Below are 24,936 nucleotides of genomic sequence, written 5' to 3' on the forward strand. Positions count from 1 at the left end.
ACCTATATCATATCTGAAAATCATTTGATTTCAAGAACCTTCATCTTTTCTGGGCATATATGGGTTAATATGCTGCAAGAGATACAGCAAAGGCTCTCTTCATTCATGCAGAGTTACCAAGCCCTGGACGGTAAGAGAGTAGCAGTCCTGGATCCTGAATGTCAGGAAGCTTCTCTTCTGAACGCCAGGCGGCGTAAAGCTGTCAGTCAAGAGGCTATGGACGACAAACGTCTTTTCGTCTCACCTTTGAAATGTCGTAACACTGTTCCTCATAAGGAAAGTGGACATGATCTTGTTCTTGAGCATCACCATCGTGGCGACTGGCGTCAGGCAGCCAGAGACATTGTATGTCAAGCTTCCTATCAAGTCGAGCGTTCTTCAGAGCGTAACAACAAGCGGTCTTCTCAACGCGACATGGAACGTCCTCTAGGACGTGTTCCCGAACAGCCACCTAAACGTGACGTTAAGTATGCAGTTTTTCTTGATGTCAAGTGTCCTTCTATTCGAGGCGCTGAGCGTCCTTCTAGAGATAGCGTTGAACGTCCTTCAGGACGTGATCTCGAGCGTTCAATAAAGAACGTCGTCGAGTGTCCAGCTAGAAATAACGTCGAACGTTCTATAGAGCAAGGCACCGAACATCCTTTCTAAGCGTAAAGGTGAACGTCATTCAGGACGTGAGCTCGAGTGTCCAACAAAACGTGACGTCGAGCGTCCTGCTAAACGAGACGTCGAACGTCCTACAAAACAGGACGTCAACCGTCCATCAAGATGCGATATCGAGCGTTCTCCAGGATGCGTCGTCGTGCGGCAAGAAGCCAGGCAGGACGTCGAGCGTCAAGCGGTACGCAGCGCTGAGCGCCAGTCAGGACGCGACGTCAGGCGTTATTCAGAATGTGACACCGAGCGACGAACATCTTCCTGGGTTGCTGGTAGTCAAGAAGTGAGACTTGATTATGAGGATGAGAACCACGCACTTCGCAATGACACTGGTTCTATCAGTTTTCATGATCAGGAACACGTTAGTTCCGATCGCTTGGATTGCGAGCATTTAGCTGAGCGTCAGACGCTAGATGGACTAGGCGACAGACGTGATGATCCAGGTTCTTTTGCTGTCAGAAGTCAGGAACTTCATGAGATGGATCCTGAATTTAATATTGTTGCTCTTGTTGGGGCTTTGCCAGAAGAGGACATTGATGATCACCTCTCTCCTGTTGAGTTGTTTGAGGAGGTATCAGAAGAAGACGACTCTAACTCGTCTCGTCTTTCAGTAGATCTGAAAAACTCATGAAGGTTTTTAATGAGGAATTTCCAGAATCTTTTGTACCTGTTGCCCCATGGTCGCCTCCTTCAGAATTCACTCTTGGAAAATCGTCGAGGAAGTCTCGGTTTACCAAGATGGTCTTGTCACGGTCCTCTAAGAGGGCTCTAAGATTGATGGGAGACTGGATGCAGTCCAAAAAAGACCAAGGAAAAGCAGCCTTCGCATTTCCTTCAGGTAGACCAGCTTCTAGATCTAGTGTCTGGTACGAGACGGGAGAAGTTCTCGGCTTGGGAGTACCTGCCTCTGCCCAGGGAGATTTCTCGAGTCTTGTAGACGCTCCTCGTCGGTCGGCCTTAAGGAAGACCAAGATTTTCTGGTCTACCTCGGAGTTGGATCATCTGCTCAAAGGCGTCTTTAGAGCCTTTGAGGTTTTTAACTTCCTTGATTGGAGTCTAGGAGCCTTGGGCAAGAAAGATTCTGCATTTAAAGAGGGTGATACTTCTTAGTCCACTTAATGTCCTGTATGGATAAGGCATTGCGGGACGGATCTAATAAGCTGGCGGCACTCTTTTCAGCAGGAATTCTTAAGGAAAGGGCTCAGATGTGTTCATTTCTGTCACTAGGGGTTACTCCCTTTCAGATTTCAGAGTTATTATATGCTCCTCCGTCTTCCTCGCTGTTCCCATAAGAACTCATAAGGGAAATTTCGTCCGCATTAACTCAGAAGGCCACACAAGATCTGGTCTCTTAAGACAGCAAGAAAAGTCCTCCCAACTTCTTTTTCCAGCCATAAACCAAAGGAAGAAACAACTTTTCCTAAGTTCTCTCAGCCCTTTCGAGGGAGGACTTCCAGCAGGGGTAGCTCCAGGCCCGATGGAAGAAGAGCTAAGAGGAGAGGCTTCAGAACAGGGTGAAGCAGAGTCTGACTGCTTTCGCCTTCAGGCAGTAGGAGCCAGACTACTCAACTTCTGGCAAGTGTGGGAGGAGAGGGGAGCAGACCTTTGGTCAGTACAGCTTCTGAAGGAGGGTTACAAAATCCCCTTTATAGGGAAACCACCTTTGGTATTAGCTCCAGTGGATCTCTCTCCTGGATAGAGAGAGGAGGCGAAGAGGCAAGCGTTACATCTTCAAGTGTCTCTATTATTGGAGAAGGGGGGCCATAGAGAGGGTGCGGGACTTACAATCACCAGGCTTTTACAACCGCCTGTTCCTAGTGCCCAAGGACTCGTGGGGATGGCGTCCAGTCTTGGACGTAAGTGCACTAAACAAGTTTGTCCAGAAGACTAAGTTCTCGATGGAGACTTCAAAGTCAGTTCTTGCAGCAGTAAGAAAAGGCAACTGGATGGTCTCATTAGACCTCCAGGACGCTTATTTTCACATACCAATTCATCCGAGCTTCATGCATTATCTGAGGTTCGTATTCAAGAAGGAAGTTTTTCAATTTCGAGCCTTATGTTTCGGCCTCAGCACCGCCCCTCAAATATTTATGAAACTTATGCTCAATGTAGCAAGAATTCTCCACTCAAGCGGCATCAGAGCCTTCCTGTATCTCGACGACTGGCTTCTCAGAGCTCACTCATACGATCACTGCCTGAAGGATCTCCAGACAACTTTGAATCTAACGAAAGAATTGGGTCTTCTTGTCAACAAGGAAAAGTCTCTCTTGACACCATTACACGAGATTCTTTATTTGGGGATAGTGATTCAGAGTCTGGTTTTTCGGGCTTTTCTGTCTCCTCCTCCTCCTCCTCCTCCTCCTCCTCCTCCTCCTCCTCCTCCTCCTCCTCCTCCTCCTCCTCCTCCTCCTCCTCAGGAATCCATCAAAAGCACCGAGAAACAGACGAAAGTGCCTTGCTATCGGCACGTGATAGTAAGCGTCTGTAAGATCTATAGAGGTGGTGACGGCCCCATGGGGAAGTAAGGTCCGCACCTGAGAAACGGTCAGCATATGGAACTTGCTGCATTGAATGTAAGAATTCAGATGAGACAGGTCCAAGATTACCCTTCGCTTGTCTGAGCCTTTCTTTGGCACGCTGAACAAGCGACCTTGAAATTTCAAGTGTTTTACCTCCCTTATTGCATTCTTTTGTAACAGATCTGCATACAGGACTAACGTTGGATGCTGATGAAAACTGGTTGGTGGAGGGGGCCCTTCTATCCAACTCCACCCCAGACCTGGAGGAGGATGATTACGGAATCCATCAAAAGCTGTCTTGATTCTAATTACGGAATCCATCAAAAGCTGTCTTGATTCTAATTACGGAATCCATCAAAAGCTGCCTTCAGTGGTGGAACGAGCCGGACAACTTCCAAGAAGGTTATCATTTAGAACAAAGGTACCCCTGCACTCTCCATCCAAACTGCGCCCGAATCCTGCGCGCCCACGATCTCCTCAGGGGACAGTTCCAGCACCATCTGCGCGCCAGCGCGCAAATGCACCTTTGCGTTATCACGAGGCTGCGCAATCGCGTCCTCACCCCGTGCTTCCAGATACGCGCGCTCCACGCCCACGGGCTAGAGACATTTCTCCTGCGCACGCGCGCCCAATAGTCTCGCCCGCACAGGCTCTTCAGCAGGTTCCTGCGCGCCCGCGCACGCACGATCAAATGATTGCTCACGCGCAAGCGCCCATCCAGCCTTCAGCCCCGCTCCACGTTCCAGCTCCTGGGCGCCGCATGCCCTTGCCATCACCTATGCGCGCCCTCGCCATGGTCCTTGCACGCGCATGCGCGAAATTCCTACCGCGCACGATCCTCCCGTGCGCGATCCAGGGCAGGGCTTATCGCGTGATTTACGCCGCGATCCCGCACGCGATTTCACGGGGCTTCAGGCAGACAGGTCATCGTCTCGTTCCCCTCCTAGCAAGCACAGAACAGCGCGCTCGCCGGAGGAGGGGAGGTTTCCGGACAGGTCTAAGGACTTTTTCTTCAGCTTCGTTTCAAGCGAACCCTCGTTTGTTGACTCCTCCTCGGGATCGATCGATCCCCTTCCCTCCAGAGGGAGTGTCTGACAGTGCAACTGTCAACCAGCAGCCCTGGTTTGGGACCATAGTCAGAGCTCTCATGCAGGCTTTTAAGCCTGTGTTCTCTGAATTGGGTCACAAAACAGTGGCGGCGGCTTCTCCCCTGAAGAGGAAGAGAGGAGTCCCCTCCGTGGTGACTTCTCCGAGGGCTAAGCTGTCTCCTCGCAAATCCTTGTGCAAGGCGCCCTCTCCCCCCCAGACTTTCTCTCCCTCCCCTGCGGATGACGATTTCCCATCCTCAGGGGAGTCGGACGAGCCGGTCCGTTCCCCCATCGCACCAATGAGGGAAACTCCGCCTCTCCTTGAGAAGTCTTCTTGCACAGGGGTAGAGAAGAGCCTGCATCCATTGTTACTAAGAGTCCTGTATCCCTCCCAGGAGGGAGCCGAAGGACTCAAAGACTTTACCCAAGCCTTCGGCAAGGATCAGACGAGCCAGCTAGACCTTCGGAGAATGTCCACGGGTCCCCCCAGGAAGAGCCACTGGGGACGGGAGACTTTGCTGCTAGCCCTTCGGGAGGAGAGCTTCAAGAGTCAGAACAAACGTTCTGGCAATTTCTGACCCTCATGAGAAATCTCAACGGGTTTCTGGACCCAGAGATTCCTCCTTGTGATGGTAAGGACACGGTCTTGGACCGAGTCTATGGCATCCAGAAACCCTCTAGGGCCAGTGCAGCTTTGCCCTGGTCACAAGGGATGAAGAGCGCCAGAGACAAAGTCGAAGGCCAGCTCTTTGAGCTTGCCTCCTCCAACAGATCCAGCGCCGGTAACAAGCTCCTCCCTCCTCCTCAAGTCCACCAGAGGAGGTATTTCGAGATCTTAGAGGAGACTTGTTTGGGTCTTCCTGTTCACCATTCTGTGGAAGAACTCACTGGGGGAGTCCCTTTAGAGAGACTCTCCAACCGGCATATTTCGTATTCTGCTACTGAGATCCTAAGCCAGGAGAAGGGGGTGAAGTGTGCCATGCAGGCAACCTCGTGGCTTGACATCTGGCTGGGGTCTCTGGGAATCCTGGTGCGGTCTGAGGATCTGTCCAAGGAAAGCACCAGGAAGGCACTGGAGACATTCTTACTCTCAGGCACGCGGACCATCGAGTTTCTGGCCCACCAAGTCTCGAGCTTGTGGGCCAATACGATCCTGAAACGACGCGACACAGTGGCTGAGAGATTTCACTAGAAGGTCCCAGTTCCGACGTTAGCAGGCTCAGACATTCTTCTGTACTCGGTAAGAGTTTGTTTGAGCCTAAGGACGTGGAGCTAGCTGCTGAGAGGTGGAGGAAGTCCAACCAGGATTCCCTCCTCCATAGGGCCCTGACATCGAGGCCCTACAAACCTCCGGCAACCCAACAGCCCCATCCAGCTAAGAATGCAAAGATGACGACAGCAGCAAAGCCAAAGGTGTCTAAGCCCTTTCCTGTCAAGGACAGGAAGGGCAAAAAATCCTCCAGGGGAGGTAAAAATCCTAGAGGGAGCGGCCGAGGCCGTAAACGCTAGGATTGGCAGTCCCCCTGCATGTCCACCAGTGGGGGGATGCCTACAAAGTTGCGCGGCAAGGTGGCAGCAACTCGGGGCAGATACCTGGACAATTTCCGTGATCGGTCAGGGATATCACGTCCCGTTCACAACATCTCTACCTCCCCTGACAGCGAAGCCAGTGTTATTGAGCTCCCTTACCATGGGATCGGTAAGGGGGCAAGCCCTCCGGGCAGAAGTCGAGACCTTGTTGAAAAAGGACGCTCTCCAAGAGGTGGCAGATGGGTCCCCAGTCTTCTAGAGTCGACTCTTTCTTGTAAAGAAGGCGTCTGGAGGCTGGAGACCAGTCATCGACCTCTTTACCCTGAACGGGTTTGTCAAACAGACACCGTTCAGCATGGAGACGGCAGACACGGTCAGACTTGCAGCGAGACCACAAGACTTCATGTGTACACTGGACCTGAAGGACGTATACTTCCAGATCCCAGTCCACCTGTCTTCAAGGAAGTACGTAAGATTTTGCCTAGACAACAAGATCTACCAGTTCAAGGTGCTGTGCTTTGGTCTCTCCACAGCTCCTCAAGTGTTCACCAGAGTGTTCACCCTGATATCATCTTGGGCTCACAGGATCGGTATCCGTCTCCTCCATTACCTGGACGACTGGCTGATCCTAGCAGACTCGGAGGCAACCCTTCTTCGCCACCGAGACAAGCTTCTCGAACTTTGCCAGGATCTAGGGATCATGGTAAATCTCGAGAAGTCCTCTCTGCAGCCCTCTCAGAAACTGGTATACCTAGGCATGGTCATAGACACCAATCTCCACAAAGCCTTCCCATCAGACGACAGGATAGCAAGGCTGAGGAAGGTCGCAAGGCCTTTCCTCAAACGAGAAGAGTTTCCAGCCCAATCGTGGTTACGTCTCCTCGGCCATCTCTTTTCCCTGGCCCTTCTGGTTCCCAATGGTCGCCTCAGAATGAGATCTCTCCAGTGGCGACTCAAGTCTCGGTGGAATCAAGGACACGATTCCCCGGACACTGATCCCTATGGGTCCTACAGAACAGACGGACCTTCAGTCCTTCCCCTGGATTCGTTGTTGTTTTCGGACGCATCAAAGAAAGGGTGGGGGGGGGGGGGGGCACGTTCTGAACCACAGGACCTCAGGCCTGTGGTCAGAATCAGAAAAGTACCTCCACATAAACCTACTAGAAATGAAGGCCGTATTCCTGGCACTTCAGAAGTTCCATCAGGTCTTGGCGGGCCACTCTGTGGTGGTGATGAGCGACAACACCACAGTGGTGGCTTATATCAACAAGCAGGGAGGTACCTTTTCAGAACAGCTATCCCATCTTTCAGTAGAGATACTGAGATGGTCCGAAGTCCACTCGGTCACACTATCGGCTCGCTTCATTCCAGGCAAGAGGAATGTGCTCGCCGACAGTCTGAGCAGAGCGAATGGTCTTTGGATCGTCAAGTAGCCAACAAAGTCCTGACTTTGTGGGGTTCGGAAAAAGGGTAATTTGGGCAACACAGGAAAACTGAATGTCCTGCACGTTACCCAAATCCCTTTAGAAGCTAATTATGATGTGCTACATAAAATATTTGAGTGTTACGGATCAATAAAAGAAATTAGAATGAAACTTCAAGATGATAATTGGGAATCTTGATTATCATTTAATTGTCATGAGGAAGCATTTAATGCAAGCTGTAACATTGTTGATATTAAAGTAGGTAATATGAGTGTTAAGGGTGCTCTGTGTGATGGGGCACCTAAAGATCTGGATGTCTACAGACCAGCAGACTGGGCTGATAAAGATATAGAGGCAGATATGCCATCCCAAAGAAAGCCAAAACCACCAATGTGGCTTCTTGCTCAATCTGTAGGAGGTACGGAAAATTATTTCAAGATATGCAAATTTCTTCAGAGGAAGGTAGGTACGATCGCACCTGGAGATATATCTCGATTCGGGAAGAAAAGTTACTTGATAAAAGCCAAGTCATACACACAGTCTGTTATATTGTCCAATTTGAAGACAGTTAATGATGTAAAATTGGACATCAAACCCCATCTAAACTTTAGCTATGGAAGGGGAGTGGTTTTCAATAGGGATCTATATGAATTTACCGAAGAGGAGATATTGGCTATGTGTCCTCTATCAGTGTGGAAAGTACATAAAGTAACTGGAACATCAATGATTGTTCTTACTTTCCAGGATGCTGATGTACCTCTCCACATAGACATAGAAAACGAAAGGATCAGAGTTCAACCTTTTAAGCAGAAGCCACTGCAATGTTATAATTGCTTTAAATTTGGACATCCTTCCAAAGTTTGCAATAATGAAAAAATTTGTAATACTTGCTCCAATATTTACCATGGGGATTGTACACTTGAGGCAAGGTGCTTAAACTGCAACTCTAATCATAAATCTAATGATAGGAGCTGCCAGTTTTATAAGTTAGAAGAGGCTGCCCTCAATAAATCAATTATTGAACATGTAAGCGTGGGGCATGCCAAGAGATTATTAAATAAATCTAATACTTATGCAAAGACATTAAAAACAGGAGAAAAAGTTCCTCGGGAATCATCTCACCCACCTACTACTGTAGGTAGTTCTCGAATAAGGAATTCACCATCTATTGATAAAGTGCTGCATAAGACAAGAACATCTCCTCCTAAAGATTTATCATTGAGTATCAACAAAAAGACATTGCCCACCACTATCAAACTTTTGTCCCCCATTACAAAGGATAGTACTAACCTCTCCCAGGCCATATCCTTGCCTGATTTAATGGAGATTCCACCTGACACCAAGTTATCAGGTGTACTTGTAGTGGGGAAGGTACAAAAACCTGGTAACTCGCAACCTATTAATCGTAAAAGAGAGAGACCTCCATCTCTCTCACCCCCTTCCATAAGAAATACTAGAATTATGACATCAAATAAATATGATGTTTTGTCTGTTGATGTTGGCGATCAACCAGAAGACAATTTAAATAAATCAGAAATTCAAGTTGAGGTCCACCATCCCCCTCAACAAATATATAAAAAAGATACAAAGAAAAACACCAACGTAAAACCCAACATAACAAGACCATCTCTGAAGAAACCTACAGGTAATAATGTTAGATTAAAAACTGCTAATGGGAAGACCTCATCCAAGATGTCTTCCCGAAATAATCCATAGTTTTCTCCTCAATTTTGCAATGGAACTGTCAGGGTTTAAGGGCGAAATTTGAAGAACTTAAGCTCCTAATTCATGAACATTCCCCCATAATTGTATGTCTACAGGAAAGTATGCTTGATGCTAACACTCCTAGTCCTCGAGAGTATGTTAGCTATAGAACACCATATACTGTAATCATCAAGCAGGGAGCCATGGTGGAAGTCTCATGTACGTACGTTCGTCGAGATGTTCCCCAAATACCTATGTCTATATGTACAACACTGCAGGCAGTGGCTGTACAAATTGATATAGGAAGAAAATATACAATATGCTCTCTCTACTTGCCTTCAAATGATAATATTTTATATGATGATTTAGCAGAGGTCATTCAACAACTCCCTCAACCATTTCTCTTACTGGGAGATATGAATGGTAGACATCCTTTATGGGGTGATATTTTAGCAAACACAAGGGGCAATATTATCTCATCAATTGTGGAGAATGAGGATGTGGGACTCCTTAATACAGGAGAGCCCACACACTTCCATGTTCAGACAGGTACCTTGTCATGCATTGACCTTTCAGTTGCAAGCTCTAACTGCCTTCTTGATTTTGATTGGAGGACATTAGATGATTGGCATACTAGTGATCATGCACCAATCATTATAAACACCAACAAGGGTCCGCCTTTGCAAAGATCGCCATGTTGTAATCTAGACAAGGCAGACTGGGTTAAATTTTCTGAGCTAAGTGAAATCGAAGGGAGAGCAGAACAGTTTGAAAGTATTGATGATGCCATAGACCTACTGAATGGAACTCTTCATACAGCAGGAGTCAATTCAATTCCCAAAACAACAGGGTTATTCAAACGACGACCAGTCCCGTGGTGGTCTTCAGAACTAACTGCCCTCCACAGAGCCACAAGAAGATCTCTAACACGATTGCGTAGACGCAGAACTGATGAGAATTTAATTATGTACAAGAAATGTAGAGCACAGTTCCGTCGTGCCATGAAAGAAGCAAGGCGCCAGTCATGGATGTCATTTGTTTCCTCCATTAACAGTAGAACACCACCATCTTCTGTGTGGAGGAAAGTAAAAAAGATAGCTGGCAAATTCACCCCCAACCCACCACCAGTGTTGAAGGTGAATGGCCAGTATGTAACTGAAGCAAATGAAGTTAGCAATGCCCTGGCTAATAATTTTTCAAATGTATCCAGCAAGTGTGAAGGAGCCCCTGGTCACCAGTATAGGAGCACTGAAGAAAAGAAAATTTTAAATTTTGCAACAAGAAGGGAAGAGTCGTATAATTCTCCTTTCACTGAAAGAGAATTTGATTCCGCACTTGCTCATTGCAATAATACAGCCCCTGGACCCGATGGAATTCCATATGCAATAATTAAACATGTACATTTTAATACAAAGCTATTTATTTTAAGCATTATTAATAGAATATGGCATGATCATAGTTACCCAAGTGTTTGGGAACTAGCCATTATTTTAGCCTTTTTAAAACCCGGTAAAGACAAGTTTTTAGCAGCAAACTATCGTCCTATTGCATTGACATCTTGTTTATGTAAAATCATGGAGAAGATGGTCAATGCAAGTCCTTGAAAAGAAAGGTATTTTATCATCGATTTAATGTGGATTCCGAAAAATGCACTCAACGACTGATGTGTTGATACGACTTGAGTCTTCTATTTGTGAAGCCTTTGCTTCCAAACAGCACCATGTTACAGTATTTTTTGACCTTGAAAAGGCATATGATACCACATGGAGATATGGTATACTTAAAACCATTCATGAAATGGGATTGAGAGGAGAGCTGCCACTATTTATTCAGGCATTTCTTTCACATAGAGTTTTTCAAGTGAGAGTTGGGGAAGCTCTATCAGAGAGTAAGTGCCAGGAAGAAGGAGTTCCTCAGGGTAGTGTGCTGAGTGTAACCCTTTTTGCACTAGCAATTAATGGGATATCCTCAGCCATTCCCCAGGATGTTCTCTCAACATTATTTGTGGATGATCTCTCAATATCATTTGCTGGCACTAGAATGGCAATGGTTGAGAGAAAAATCCAACTCTTTATTGATAAAATTATCCAGTGGGCTGACATGAATGGATTTAGGTTCTCGACAAGTAAAACTACCATTGTCCATTTTTGTCGTATCTGGGGAGTACATCCAGACCCGGATATATACATTAAAGGTCAACGGATACCATGTGCAAGAGAAGCTAAATTTTTAGGTTTGATATTTGATTGTAGGCTTACATGGGTTTCCCACTTAAAAGCGGTAAAAGCTAAATGTGTTGAAGCTCTGAATATCTTGAAAGTATTGTCCCATACATCATGGGGGGCAGACCGCAATACTATTTTAAAATTATACAAGGCCTTGATTTTTTCCAAAATTAGTTATGGTTGTGAATTATATTCTTCAGCCACCCCAAACCGGTTGAAAATATTAGACTCGATACATCATGCAGGTATTAGATTGTCTACTGGAGCTTTTAAAACCTCGCCTATCCCAAGTCTCCTTGTTGATGCTGGAGAGTTACCTCTAGACTTTTACCGAATGTCTTCCATTATTCGGTATTGGTTTGGATTGCAAAGACTCCCTAACTCTCTAGCCTTTCAGACTGCAAGCCTTGTAAGACACGCATCATACTTTGAGTTGCACCCAAAATCTCCTCAACCTTATGGCTTTTGGGTGAAACGATTATTAGATAGTCTGGATATAATTAGAAATAAGGTACTTCCATTCAAGGTATCATCAACGCCTCCATGGAAGTTACCAGAGATATCTTTTTGTAAATATTTTATTGGAGATAAGAAGAATATGTCAGACCTAGAAGCCAGGTGTCTTTTTAATGAACATGTTAAAGAACATAGAGGATCAACTTTTATCTATACTGATGGCTCCAAATCTGATGCTGGCGTTGGATTTGGAGTACATAGTATTGGTTTTAATTGTAGAAGTGCACTTCCTCTGTCCGCTTCCATATTTACTGCCGAACTGTATGGCATATTAACCGCTACTGAGAAAATAGCATTGGAGAAGGAGGGTAATTTTACAATTTTTAGTGATGCAAGGAGTGTCCTTCAAGCTATAGAAGTTTTTAATTCTAATAACCCTCTAGTTTTAAAGATTTTAGAATGGCTTTTTATGATTGGACGGAGAGGTATAACAGTTCAATTTTGTTGGGTTCCAGCACATGTAGGTGTTTCTGGGAATGAGAAGGCAGATTCACTGGCTAAGAAGGCTGCATCCGAGTTGCTGCCAAGAAGGTATCCCATTCCCTGTAATGATTTCTTACCTGACATCAAGAAATTGGTTTGCAATAAATGGCAACAGCAATGGGATAGCCTAGATGGGAATAAAATGCGAGAGGTAACAAATGACATATCTCCTTGGAGGTATAATATGATGCCCCGAAAATGGGAGACGTCTCTTTGTCGTCTCCGTATTGGTCACACTCGGTTGACACCGTATTGTGACGACTGTTTAGTACCTCTAACAGTAAGGCATTTGTTAACCGAATGCCCCAATTATAACAACTTACGGAATAGATATTTGTTTGAGGCTCGAGGTGAGGGTGGCAGGTTCATCCTTGCCAAGATTCTTGGAAATGATGTGTCCTACCATGCAAGTGGCATTTTTAAATATAAAACTTACCCGCTGGTTATATAATAGCCTAAGTCCCCGACGCCTCGGCAGAAAATTCAAAATCTCTTGCGCAGCTTAGCGCATATAAGCCAGGTGTACCCTAGCGCCCTCGCGGTACCCCAGGTAGAACTATGCTCAACCAATTCAGATTTTTCTCTGCTGCCATAGCTGGCTGAACTATTGGAAATTCTCTCTTGTTTTCTTACTCTGTTTGGACGTTATTTGGTGATGTATTAACGTTTTTGAGTTTTAGCTTTCGCATATTTGTTTTGTTGATCACGTATTTTAACTTAAAAGGTAGGGTTGGAAGGTTTTTCAACCTATTTTAAACCTCACGAAATCATAGGGGCGAAATGTAAACATTTCGTCCATGGATGACGTCACAGCCTCTTCTGTAGGCTAAAAGTCTGTCTTGCCTTTTAAGAATATAAGTGATTTTGCTTTTGGTGTTTTAAGTTATAAATTAATTTAAAGGATTTATTTTGAGAAAATTTTATCCTTTTTATTTTTTTTTATTTAGATAATCTTTGATCTGTTTGCGAAGATTAACTACCGTTCAGTTTATTTTTGTTACGGTAATCAGTATCGTTACGATGTTACATATATTGTAGCGATTTTATGAATAGTACTTTCTTTTACTTCTCAAGTTTTTTATTGTACTTTATAAAAGGAACATTTTATTTTGCAATTAATTGGTCCTTTCAGTATTTTTTTTCCTTGTCAGAGATTAAAGGAAGTTACACTTCAGTGTATTTTATACGATGCAGTATTCTTTACATTCGTCGTAGCGCACGATTCTATGTATCGTTGTTGATTTGGTGGTTTTCGGAATACTAAATTGTTTGTATATTATTTGTAGATGTTCCAATGATGCGAGTGATGATTCATCATTTATTGGAACCCCTTAATTTAAGGGTTTATTTTAATGTATAAATATATCTATTAAGGTAATTTTTTATATTTAATATTTTGTTACATTTATATGGGTTGCTTTCCAATTCAAACAATTGTCCAGTGACAGAATTATTAGTCTCTCCTTACGGAATTCATTTCCTTTGAGAGAGTGTATACTTTGTCTATCAGGTAATTATGAAACTATCTTTGTGCCAAAGAGTAAAGTGCAAATTTTTTAATGATAAATTGTGCAGTGAATTTTATTCAGTGGAGAGTGTTTCTATTCGGACCTGTCGTTATCCTAGCCTTAGACCTCTATCGAGCTCCCGAACCCATGGGAGAGGTTATGTCAAACGGCGAAGGGAATCGAGAGGGTAACCAGGCGTTACAGTCTTTTACACCCGAACTGAAGTCCTCTCGAGTGTTTTCTGTCGACCACCAGAACGCTCACCCTCGCTATAGATAAAGCGAGGTGTTAGTGTTTTCAAAGGCGCTAAGCTGAAAACAAAATTATATTCGTTCTGCGTGTATTACGTTTCATGCGGCGCAGACGCAGTGCCGCCACCCCACCTGTTGGGTGTCGTCTCACGACAGTGGCTAGCACTATGGTTTTGCAGTCTTTTCTACCTGCCGTTAACAGTGCGGTTGGGTGTCTCGATTCCGGTCTTTGACACGGACGCACAGGCGTCGTGTCTTTAACGGTGAGATCTCGTTGTCGCACAGGCGGCCTATCTACCGCAATGTTCAATGGTGGGGGAAAGTGGATGCTTTACTTCGAATGCTCGACGCAAACCGACGGATCATAACACCTAGTATTAGTCTATACAGACGCGCCGACGTTCGCCAGGCAGCAGAGCCGGCGAAGCGTCATCGGAACGGTGCGGCAACGGAAACGGAATGTCGACGGAATGGAGCGAAGCGCCACGTCAGTGTGGACTCTTCAGCGTCAGTATGGACGCTTAGCGTCAGTGTGGATGCTTCTGCGTCAGTGTAGACGCTTTCAGTGTCAGTATGGACACTTCAGCGTCAGTATGGACGCTTCAGCGTCAGTATGGACGCTTCAGCACCAGTGTGGACGCTTCAGCGTCAGTGTGGACGCTTCAGCGCTAGTGTGGGCGCTTCAGCATCAGTGTGGACGCTTCAGCGTCGGGGTGGTCGCTTCGCTACCTATGGCTATAGACTTTGATGTCTACCTGACCATGAACGTCTAGTGTTCAGTTAGTGTTGCTCCAGGCGCTATATTAAGAAATAAATCTTAACTAGAAAGATTTTATATTCTCGGTCCAAGGCCTGCTGGGCTAACTCTTGGGTGTGAGAACTAGAATTAAACCTCTTAGTATTGAGGTCCGAATTCAGAATCATAAGGAGTGGTTTCCTAAGAATCAAGACTTCTCTTCCTAGGATAGAGATTGTTAAAGGAAGGGAATAACTTTCAGAAACTCATGAGAATTTTTCTAAAGAGTTTCCCTCATTTATTTATATTACAAGCCAGCTACAACCCTATTTGGGAAAGCAAGATGCTTTAACCCAAAGGGCTCCTTTAGGGAACGATGGCCTAGTAAATTAATGGTTAAATAAAGCAATGAATTAACATTACAGTAAATCATTCTCAGGAAAATAACGAAGCTTCCTGTTGAAATGATACAGTGCTTGCAGCTGCTACAACAGAAAGGGCATTAAGGCCTTTATGAGAATAGAACGTTAGAGTATATCTCCCATCACGGGCAGATCTTTTATGATTTAATGTTTTATGTTTTTAAACCACTCTTGTTAGTGACTCGTTAACATAGCTCAGTGCTCTGGAGGAGGTGTTTGTTCGTTTTCACCTTGCCCCTAGTCCTATATCTCTTAACTTACGTTCCAACCCTTGGGAGAAGGAAGGTCGGTAGGCTGAGGTTCTTCGCGGACCTTGTGCTTTAAACGTCTGTTCCGCCAAGCAATATTGTTGATGCAGTCCAAGACGGTCTCTCTCCACTTTGGAATGATGAGGTAATGCTCTTTTCTTTGCCTATGATTGGCGAGCTATGACATCACAACCTTGTGACATAGTATCTTGAAAAGAGTGAGTTGGGAGGTCTTGAAGCGATCAGATCATCATCGTCATGGTATCATGGATCTTGTAACTGTTTTCTGCATATTTGAATGCAGTTTCCTGACGAGAATAACATTCTACGTTTTCCCTGTCTACCAGACTAGGTAGTTACTCGTCATGTATGCACGCAAACAGGTTTTGATGCATGAACAGGAAGCAATTGTTTTTTTTTTTTCTTCCGCGAGAGAAGCGGAAGTCAGACAAGTCACATACAATCCTAGCTCTTCCGCTGGATTCTGACTCACTTTCAGGGAGGAAGGACTTTGTCCTCGTCGAAGGACGCATAACCTAGAATTGGTTGTCACCAATCGATTTTTCCAAGACCTTTCAGGAGTCGTATGTTTTTCTATTAACTTATCCTGCAGTATCTAACGTTCGCCGGAAGTTTTTTCTTTTCGGAAGAAGGCGACGTGTCAGCACCTGACTCGTGTAAGACACATAGTTCTTCGGGGGAAAAGGTGCTCAGTTTGCTTCTGTTCACACTTCTTCTCCTTCCCCAGTTTGGAGAAAAGTCTATTACTTTCTTCTGAGGTCTAGCGACTACTGTTGACGGTATCTCACAGCATTGGAGACGTTCAGTTCGCGCACAAGACGCGCTTGAAATGGCATAGGGACTCTCCCAGGTCGCTCTCAGGACTGCGGTTGATGCTCTCTCCTGGCCTTCGCCCGCGCTTGAGTTGACGCACTCGCTACCCCGCGAGTGTAGATTTGGTCTGAGCCAAAAGAGGTCTTTTTCATCTGTGTTTAGCGTTTACGATTCTCGGGGGGGGGGGGAGAAAATTTTCTCCTAAAGAGTCTAAGGACTACCATAGATCAAAGAAATGGTTTTCCGATTAGTGTCATAAGGCATAGTTCTCCTATGCTTAGTAATGCTTCCTTGCAGAAATATGCTCATGTTACGAGAAGCGTTAGAGCGGGTGCTTGTAGCGGTCTGGTCTCTCTCTTACGGCAGACGTCGTGCAGACACAGACGCAAGTTCTGGTCTCTCCCTCACGCAGTCCCAGACGCAGACACCAGTCTGGTCGTATGTTGGCCGCTAACAGTCTAAGTTGATCCTTTCAACAGGTTGTCCCTTTTTCGCGGTCTGCGGGACGCGTGATTATCACTCATGCGTACGCATCCTACACGTGGACAACTCTCGGCTATCATTTCCGTCTTTCCGTCAACGACCTGACGCGATGTTGTCGCCTCAACGCTGCACGCTGTAGATTTACTATACTGTAAGCCGGGCACACACACGGCGCTGTACCCACATGACAAGGTGAACGCATATAGCACACTGACACCTTACGGAAATGCAACCACATACGACATTATGGTCGCATGCTAGACGCATACAGTCAAGTCTTGTTCTCACAGCAGTTTAACCAGATTATTGTCTCTCCTTCGCGTCTCTCTGGCCTCGCAGCTAACGCTCCCTCTTGTCAAGCTTTGGCTATAAGTTTGTTGAACACTTGCTGATTCCACACGAATCAGGTCTTAACCTCACAGCATGAGGTTCACGTGGTTGACGCTTCTTTTCAACGTCTAGCTTTAATATCGGTTTCTTGCGACCGATATGGACGAGTTTTGGGAGGCGGTTCTAGATCCCGATTCTCTCTCATGACATGTTGAGTGTAGGCAGCATACTGGAACCGTTCTGGACTCATGCTGGGACCATGCTGGGTGCATGCTGGAAGCATGTCTTTAGTCCTTTTCCCCGTGTCAGGATCACGAACGTTTTATGTTAAACCATCAAGCTTTAGGTCTAGCTGCCTCCAGTATTTCGGAAAACCCCTAAGATCTAGAGGGTTGTTCGAAGGAGACAGCTGAGGCTTTCACTTGTACAAAGGACTTTTGCCTCAAGGTTTTCCAACCCATTTAGAGTGCTTTATGGAGTGGTGTAGAGCTAGAGCCAGCTCTTCATTAGGTAACTCTAACACAAGTGGCCTATTTTTTCTTAGACCTTAGAAGAAAACACATTTTCTTCCCTCCTCGACCATCAAAGGGTACAGGAGTACAGTATGCGGGCGTCTGTCTTCAGACGCAGAAGATTGGATCTATCAAATAGAGACTTTATAGATCATCTCTGATCGTTTGAGAGGACTAGGAGGCATCAGCAAGATGCTCCAGCCTGAAATTCAGGGTTCGTTTCTGGAGCTTCGCGGTAGTGACAGATCCGACCCTTTACACTTGTTTTCTTATTTAAAGCCTAACTTTGGAGACTTTCTGAGTAAGTCTACCATAGTTGAGAGTCAGTGAAGTTCACTATTTTAGCAAGAACATGGACTTCACATTGGTTAAGCCATAGGTACCTTGCAACCTGGATTCTTGGTTATTAATAAACATCTTTCTCATCCATAGCCTAAATTTTTCGGGATCACTGTTCTCTCGAATTTGGTTTGTGATGGGCTGAGAAGAGTTTTTTGCCCGATTAAAACGATGAAGTTTTATTGGAACAAGAACAAAGAAGTTATGAGTCTTTTCATAACTCTTAGGTGCATGGTCAAGAAGCCTGCGCTATCCATGTCTAAACATTCTGTCATCTCGTATAGACTTTGATTACAAAGGTTCTTCCACACGGTCGGGTGACAGATCATAAGACGTTGGAAGAGTAAAGACTCACGAAGTTAGAGCTGTAGAAACTTCTGTAATTTTTAAACTAAAGTGTTCTCTGCAAGCATCACATATACAGTCTTGTGAAGGGGTAATCCTGTATTCGTCTTGCTTTACTTTTACCGTGTCCAGTCTCTATGAAGACGTCTACGGTTTGGGATCACTTGCAACGAGTGCAGTAGTAGGTGAAACATTTTCCACTACATTTCCCTAAATTCCTAGTATCCCTGTTCTTCTCTTGGAACTGTTATATATATTTTTCTGATTGTACGTGAAGATTGGTCGGCAATCTTCAGCAATCTTTGACCTAGTCAGGTGGTCATTTTGTTCCTAGAGAGCGCCCGGAACAAGGGTATTAATTGAGGTCCTGTCATGTTATAGGTGGTTGTACCGTTTGACAGCTCCTAGAGATCATCAGCCCCGAGTGGATCACTGGATCTCCTAAGGATAGCAGACAAAATGAGGCAGAGCATTGCTGTCGGCTTCCTTATCAGGTTAGAACCACTTAAGTTGTTTATGTAACTCTTAAGTGAATTTCCAATTATGCAGCTGTCTCTGACCCGCCACCAATGGGTGTCAATCAGCTATTATATAACCAGCGGGTAAGTTTTATATTTAAAAATTATATTTTCATAATAAAATAAATTTTTGAATATACTTACTCGCTGGTTATATAAGATTTAGATCCATCCTCCTCCCCTCTAGAGACCATGGGGCATGGAAAATCTGAATTGGTTGAGCATAGTTCTACCTGGGGTACCGCGAGGGCGCTGGGGTACACCTGGCTTATATGCGCTAAGCTGCGCAAGAGATTTTGAATTTTCTGCCGAGGCGTCGGGGACTTAGGCTATTATATAACCAGCGGGTAAGTATATTCAAAAATTTATTTTATTATGAAAATATCATTTTTAGATTTATTTCAGAAGCAGGTCTTCTGAAAAATATTTAACTTTTATGACATTCAACTTTTATGATTTTAATTGAATACTCTTTTATTTTTTATTTTATTTTATTTTTTATTTTTGTATACATAAATTAAATGTTACTGGCGTCAATGACCTCAGATGTCAGGATGCCTGAAAACTTTAAATCAATCAATCAATCAATCTCAACTGGCCCTGACCAACCTGCTACCTATGAAAAATACAAATAGTTTCTAATATCTGTAGGTGTTAGTATCTACAAATGTTTTTCCTTAAAAAATTACAGTATTGAAATATGAAAAATAGACGTTCTTGTAGCCAAAAATGCAATAACCTGAATTTCCAAAATTAAAAGCCAGAGGGCGCGATTCGCACTCATGAGGCCATTACATGTTTGTACTCCTTTACTACTGGTAGGTTATCTTTGTATGAAAAATTAAAGTGAATAGGTTACTACAGTCTTAAGTACAGTAATGGGATTGTAAGATAGTCATTATTTTTATCAGGTAGTTTTTCAAACAGCGTAACACTACTTGTAATGTTGGCCAATTGAATGCCAGGTACCCATTAACTTCGGTTTGGTAATGTATTTTTGAAACTTTCAGGTGATGAATTGTGAGTTACGTGTAATTGATGGAAAGTTTATGCAAGTAGACCACTAGTTTTGTAGTTAATCTTTTTATAATTGCTTAAATTTTTACAAGGGTTTGTAAGGATAACTTGAACTCATCTCTTTATTCAAATTTAATTTTATTGGATACTGTCAATTATTGTAAAAGTTTTTAATATGTTGTTTAATTTTTTTTTAAAGGATACTGAAGTGGAGGAAAAGTCAGACCAGAAGGAAAAAAGTCCACCTGTTGAGGAGAAAAGTACCTCAGAAAAGGAAGATTCAACCCCAAATAAGGAAGATTCAACCCCAAATGAGGAAGATTCAACCCCAAATCAGGAAGATTCAACCCCGAATAAGGAAGAGAACTCCGAGGAAGAAGATAGCTCCTTAAAAAATAAAGAACCTTCTCCGGCGGAAGAAACAGCAGTTGAAGGTGAAGAAAAAGCAGACGAAGAAATGGCCAGTGAGGTTGATACAAAGGATGCTCAAGATGAACCTGCTAGTGATGAACAGGCACCAGTTGTAAATGGTGATCACCTAAAAGATGAGATCAAAACTGAAGTTACGGAGACGGAAGTCGTGAAGGAAACGCCCCAGAAAAAGAAACAGGGAAGAAAAGCCTCAGCTAATGGTAATATTCTCTCTCTCTCTCTCTCTCTCTCTCTCTCTCTCTCTCTCTCTCTCTCTCTCTCTCTCATATGTATCTGAATTGAAATGTATGTTATATATTGTCACAATAATGCAGGTAAAATCTTCATTTGTTTTTGCATAAAATGTGTAGGAATAAACAGTAGACTGCATAAAATTAACAGTTCTCTCAGGATTTTCATTACATTGTACTTATTTCTTGTTTTGAATAGTTGTGTTAGATGGCAGTTCAATCAAGGTTCCTGAAGGATGGCGCAGAGAAGTTGTACAGCGAACAGGTGGAGCTTCGGCGGGAAATGGATGTTTACTACTACAGGTAATTTTGAAGGCTTCTTTATGTAGGAAGAATGATTAGTTGGACATTTTAATGATTTCTTTTAAACCGAGTCTCAATGGAGGGAGAGAAAGGTAAAGGGTTTGGTTTTCTGGTCAACTTTGAGGTCAGTCATTCAGCTTTTTTATAATGGAATAAAGGTTTTTGACTTTGACTTTGACTTTAGTCTGCAGATTATGAACAAAGCTTAAAAGTAAATTTCTCCGTAACTGGAATACAAACCACGCTATTTACTAGGGGTTATACTTTCGGCGGAGCTGAAATGACGAGCCATTAAAATTTTAGTGAAGGTTAACTACCCACACTGCTAGTTAGTGGGGGTAGGGGGGGTTAGCTTACTACCACTCCCGTTCACACGCCTGTGATTTAGTCACTTTACTTTTGGCTCTGATGGAGAGCGGTTGTTTCCGCTCTCCTTCCACGCCTATTCTGGACTGCCATTAATTTTTGTCTTTTAACTTACTTTTTCTTATACATGTATATATATGAAAACATTCTTAATTTTTATGTATATATATGTGTATAGAAATGTGATAAGTTTTCTTTTTAGTGTTTGTGCTGTGCGTGTGATACATATACGACAACGACACTTGCGTTCATTAGCACCGGAACAAGGCCAGCACAGTTCCACTTCGTGGGGAACAACCTCTCCCTCTCTGGTCCATCAGTCATCCCGTCATCATATAACCGTTAACTCGGCACGCACCAGTGCACCTGCCCTTGTGCAACCAGTCACATGCTTCAGCGCATTCTAGGGAGACTGTACAAAACTACACAGCGCCTTACTGCGTGCCAGCGCTCTTCCGCACTTTCCTGCGCCTCCTGCGTAGTTGCGGTCTCAGATTCAATGCGCCAGCTCTTGCCAAAGAGCCAGTGCTTGCAGATCCAATGCGCCAGCTCTTGCCTAAGAGCCAGCGCTTGCCTGCTCTCCAGGCAGAAATTAAGCACAAGCATCATCCTGTGTGCCATTGCTCCAGTACTCTCCTGCACACTCGCGCAATAGGCAGAAAAAAGGACTAAAATTTTTGGACAGGTCACCATTGCCCCATTCCTCCCCGCAAACATAACATTGCCACCGGGAAAAGAGGAAAGAGGCTTAACAGAAGGATTCAAGATCCCAAAGATTCCATCTTACAAGGGGAATCCTTGGTCCCTGTCTCTTCTGAAGTTTCTTTTTTTTACTTGACAGACCACCGTCAGCAAACAGGTAAACATCAACAGTCTGATCTCAAGATCACTGTTTGCTGATGGCTAGTTCACGGTTTACCGATTGCTAAGTCGCCGATCACCAGATCGCTAATTGCTAGCTCAACGCTGATCTTTGACCTCTAGTCCCTCCAATGACTAACGATCTCCGATTGTTAGTCAATAATCAGTCATCAGCTTGCTGATCATTAGATCACCGATGGGCAGCTCATCTTTCTTCGAGCACTGAACTCGGCTCGCTGATCTCTGACCAGCCCATCTTCAGCTTGCTGATCTCTGACCAACCAGGGTGGACCATAATCAGCTTGCTGATCTCTAGCTCACCATCGGCTCACAGACCGCCGATTCACCAATCATCAGCAATTCGCCAGCAGTTCGTGACTCAAACTTACTAGTCAACCTTTGCCCATAGTTCCCTAGATCAGAAGGTATACAACATACTTCTTGCTACTGACCGTTCCCCATCACACTAAAGTGATCGGCAAACGGCTTGTCGAAAGGGAACTACTTGCGAGTAGTCTCCAACTGCACAGTAACCACGATACCCAACTGTTAACCATTGATTAACATTTGTCAGATTGATTCTATTCTAAGGAATAGCATCAATGCCATCAGGGCGCATGGTAAGGCTAAGCGTTGCCTTCCTTCTGTTAGTTAAAGGAATTCTCTCTCAGGGAAGAATTCTTACACTGGGTATCGCGTCTGATCCTTTACAACACGAGTCAAGACTCCCGCGTCTACAATCTTCCATGCAAAAGGATCCGTAAGGAGCTGTCCCATTGGGTCGATGTCCACACCATGTTGGAGTTTGAACAAGGGCTAAGACCTCAGGTCTTCATTTGCACACTAGACCTAAAGGACACTTACTTCCAGGGCCAAACCATCCATTTAGGAAGGTTGGAAGATTCAGTCTAGACAAACAAGAAACACCAGTTCAGGGCACTGTGCTTTGGTCTTTCCACTACACCCATCCTGGTCTCACAGGATCGGCTTCTGTCTCCTCCGTTTCTGGACGACTGACTGACCTTAGCAGACTCAGTGGCAACCTTGCATTACCACCGGAACTTCTGAAGTCTTTTTTTACCAAGATCCAGAGTTCAGGGTAAACCTGCGGAAGTCTTCCCTACTTCCCTCCCAGAAGACTGGTGAATCTGGGAATGATTCTAGACACCAATCTCAACAAAACCTTCTTAAAAACGAGAACAACTCCCACTCCAAAGTGACTTGAGTCGGACTGGAATCAGGCCCTCGATCCCCCAAACATTCTGACCCCCATGGGACCAGAAGTTTGGACGAACCTCAAGGGATGGGTGTCAGTCGAGAATCTACAGAGGGGCATAACCTTCTCATCCTTCCCCACCCCTCGGACTTGATGTGCTTAGAACACATCAAAAGAAGAGAGGAGGGACCATAGTGCTGGACCACACGACCTCAGCCCTCTGGACAGAGTCCGAAAGTACTTTCACTTGAATCTCTTAAGAGATGAAGACCAACTTTCCGGTCCTTCAGCAGCTTCATCGGTTCCTAACAGACCACTCAGTGATGTGATGGATGACAACACCACACACCACATAGAGACTCACATTGGCAAGCAAGAAGGAACTTGCTCGTAGCCTCTTCCCATCTAACAGTATAAACACCAAGATGGGCCAAAGTCCGTTCGGTACCACTATCAGCCCGCTTCATTCCAGACTAGAAGAACGTGCTCGCCGACAATCTGTGCACAGCATCTCAGATAAGGTACTCTATTCCGAGTCTATGTAGGAAAAACATGATGTGACCAAGACTTTCCCAATACCACCTTGCCAGGGTATGGGGACGCAACAGTATTAGCTTAATATTAGGTACACAAGGGAGCATGGTTTACCTGCAGTGGTTTAAGGTCAGCTTATGCAGAGAACCCAGGATGCTGCTTTTCCCACGAGAGGATGAAGAAAAAATAAGAGCCAGTCAAATCTTTTCATTCACGCGGGCTAAAACTGGGTAACAGTGCCCTCAACCTTCTGCTACTTGTCCAATAAGGAGCTTGAGGTTTACAACCAGCTGTTGTGCAGCCACCACTGGACCGATAGAGATCGTATCGAGTTCCTGTGGGTCACGTCTTGCAGGAGAAAGGTTGTGAAAGTCACCTGGAGCATTCACATCCTTTCTTGTAAAACCTGCATCACAGAGTAATCTGCTAAGAAGGACCAGCCCTGACACTGTGAGTCGTCATGTCGAGATGATGTTTCGGTGATCCTCCTCTAGTCTCTCCCAATGCTGATGACAAGAGAAGGGATCCGGGTGGGCTGTTGCCGTTTTCTTTAGGTAGTCTCATACCTTACCCTGGGTACAGTAACGGATGATCTGGATCGTCCGTTACCGAGTGGAGACTTGTGTAGGAACCGTCACCTCTGGAGACTGTGTCTGGCGACATACTCAGGGACGAAACTGAACATTGTCTTTCGCCCTTCTCAATAATGGGCCATGTCGAGAGAGAGACCATAAAGTTCCTTGAATCGTATGGTTGTTGTCCAAGTGTGTGGGAACATTGTCTTCTTAAATCAGAAGAAAATTTGTTGCCTGGTGAAGTGGAACATGAGGTCTCTTTAGAGATGGGAAAATTTGAACCATGTTCTGAGAGGAAGGTCTCAATTCCGACTGGAGAAAGGCAAATTGTAAGTCTGTATGAGTTAGGAAAAGTCCATCGATGAGAGGATGTCCCTTTCTTTCAGTTTGAAGGTGAAAGATCAAAGTTGAGTGTTCATCTTTACCTGTCGAATCTGAATAGGGGTCTTTTCCTCTTGTATATACTCGAGGATTCCGCTATTTCTGGAATAGAGGTATCAAGTGGAGATAGACACTTTCACATGACACCCAAGACGTTATACTGCCTGGTAGACTGATGCTGAGGAATTCCTCAGATATCTAGACAACCTTTTCGCAAGAGGTACTGAGTAGTCTCCAGGTGTACAATCATGGCAAAGCTATAGCTTGTGATAAGGAGAGGGTTCTCTTGGAGACTCTATCAGGAGCTGCAAAAGGTTTGGAAACCGTTCTGCATAATGCCATAGCGGAG

General features: G+C 44.6%; 1 pseudogene; it reads left to right on the forward strand.

Annotated features, from left to right (window-relative positions):
• Positions 1-24,936, forward strand: part of LOC137648128 (neurofilament heavy polypeptide-like) — a 152,549-nt pseudogene that overhangs the window by 45,190 nt on the left and 82,423 nt on the right.

This window comes from Palaemon carinicauda, chromosome 1, assembly GCF_036898095.1.
Source record: "Palaemon carinicauda isolate YSFRI2023 chromosome 1, ASM3689809v2, whole genome shotgun sequence".
NCBI lineage: Eukaryota > Metazoa > Arthropoda > Malacostraca > Decapoda > Palaemonidae > Palaemon > Palaemon carinicauda.